The sequence below is a fragment of the Lolium perenne genome, chromosome 7 (genome assembly GCF_019359855.2).
Source record: "Lolium perenne isolate Kyuss_39 chromosome 7, Kyuss_2.0, whole genome shotgun sequence".
Lineage (NCBI taxonomy): Eukaryota > Viridiplantae > Streptophyta > Magnoliopsida > Poales > Poaceae > Lolium > Lolium perenne.
The window spans coordinates 303,768,335-303,770,783 of record NC_067250.2 but is presented as its reverse complement, the minus strand read 5'-3'; positions in this window follow the sequence as shown (position 1 = coordinate 303,770,783).

Genomic DNA, 2,449 nt, shown 5'->3' with positions numbered 1-2,449 from the left:
AGCCAACCCGGAGAAGATCAGTGCCCTGGAGAAGATGGAACTGCCGTAGTGCCTCAAGGACGTCCAGAAGTTCACTGGCTGCCTGGCCTCCTTGAGCCGCTTCGTCAGCCGGCTGGGGGAGAAGGCACCGCCCGTACCGATTCTTTGAAGAAGTCGGACAAGTTCATCTGGTCACCACAGGCGGATGAAGCCTTTCGTGACTTGAAGCGCGTGCTCTCAACCGCGCCAATCCTCGCAATGCCGGCTTCAATGGAGCCGATGCTGTTGTACATCGCAGCCACCAATCGAGTGGTTAGCGTTGTCCTGGTGGTGGAGCGCAAAGAAGACGGCAGGGAGCAGCTGGTTCAGCGCCCAGTCTACTACCTCAGCGAAGTGCTCTCCCAGTCGAAACAAAACTACCCCCACTACCAGAAGGTCACCTACGGCGTGTACATGGCGGCCAAGAAGCTCAAGCACTACTTCCAAGAGCACCCCATCAAGGTGGTTGCCACGGCGCCCTTGGCGGAAATCATTGGCAGCAAGGACACCAACGGCCGGGTGGCCAAGTGGGCTCTGGAGCTAGCCGCCCACACCATCCTCTACGAAGCACGCACGGCCATCAAGTCGGAGATCCTCGCGGACTTCTTCGTCGACTGGGCCGAGATGCAATACTTGCCGCCTGTACCGGATTCCACACATTGGAAGCTGCACTTTGACGGCTCGAAGATGCGCAACGGCTTGGGAGCTGGCATCGTCATCACCTCTCCCAAGGGAGACCGGCTGGACTACGTCCTGCAGATCCACTTCGCCGCATCCAACAATGTGGCGGAGTATGAAGCGCTCATCCATGGGCTGAAGCTGGCCAAGGAGATCAGCGTGCGTCGCATACTTTGCTTCGGCGACTCCGACTTGGTTATACAGCAAGCATCTGGCGACTGGGACGCGAAGGACGCCAACATGGCCTCGTACCGCTTCCACGTCCAGCAGCTATCCGGCTTCTTCGACGGCTGCGAATTCCACCATGTGCCACGAGCAAACAACGAGGCGGCTGACGCCTTGTCCAAGATTGGCTCAACCCGGCAAGCCATTCCGCTGGGTGTCGCCTTGGCGGTTCTCAAGAAGCCATCCATCACACCGTCACCGGACTCGGATTCAATATTCGTGCCGGCTGACCCGGGGGCTGCTCAGCCGAACCCGGGGGCTTCATCGCCCAAGTCGGGGGCTAACAAGCCAAACCCGCCGGCTTCCATGCCGAACCCGGGGACTTCTCAGTCCAACCCGGGGGCTTCCTCGCCAAACTCGGGGGCTAGCAAGCCGAACCCGCCGGCTAGCAAGCCGAACCCGGCGACCATGCAGTCGAATCCGGAAGCTCCCACGCAGGAGGCCTTGTTGGTTAGCGTATTCGAGATAAGATGCGTACCTTCATGGGCACAAGAATTCCTCTCCTACCTCACCGATGGTGTGCTGCCTGATGATAGAGTCCAGGCCAGGCAGATTGAGAGAAGGGCCAAGGCCTATACAATCATCAACCACCAGCTGTACAAACGCAGCGTAAGTGGGGTGTTCCAGCAGTGCGTCGAGCCGGCTGAAGGGATTGAACTCCTACGGGAAATCCATCAAGGAGAGTGCGGCCATCACGCCTCATCCAGAGCCATAGTGGCCAAAGCTTTCAGGCACGGTTTTTACTGGCCGACTGCGCTCAGAGACGCAGAAGAACTGGTGAAGAAGTGCAATGGCTGCCAGCGCTTCGCAAAAAAGAGGCACTCGCCAGCTTCCGCCTTGAAAACCATCCGCATCAAATGGCCGTTTGCCGTATGGGGCTTGGACATGGTGGGCCCGTTCAGAACGGCGCGAGGCGGCATGACACATCTCTTGGTGATGATTGATAAATTCACCAAGTGGATCGAAGCCAAGCCAATCAAGAAGCTGGACGGCTCCACAGCCGTCACATTCCTCAAGGAAATCATCGTAAGATACGGCTACCCCCACAACATCATCACCGACAACGGCAGCAACTTCTCCCAAGGCATCTTCTCTCGCTATTGCGGGGAAATGGGGATCCGGATGGCCCTAGGTTCTGTGGCGCACCCGGAGTCTAACGGACAAGTGGAGAAGGCTAACGGCCTGGTCCTAGCCGGCATCCGGCCCCGGCTGGTGGAGCCGCTCGAGCGAGCAGCCAGCTGCTGGATTGAAGAGCTGCCCAATGTGCTGTGGAGCCTGCGAACAACTACAAACCGCTCAGTCGGCTTCACACCATTCTTCCTCGTATACGGGGCTGAAGCCGTCCTGCCGACTGATATCGAGCACGACGCGCCAAGGATCAAGCTCTACACAGAAGCTGAAGCCAAAGAAGCTCGCGAAGATGGAGTCGACTTGGTCGAAGAGGCCCGGCTGCTGGCCGCGTCCAGATCTACTATTTACCAGCAGAGCCTCCGACGCTATCACAGCCGGAAGGTCCAGCCCTTAGCAT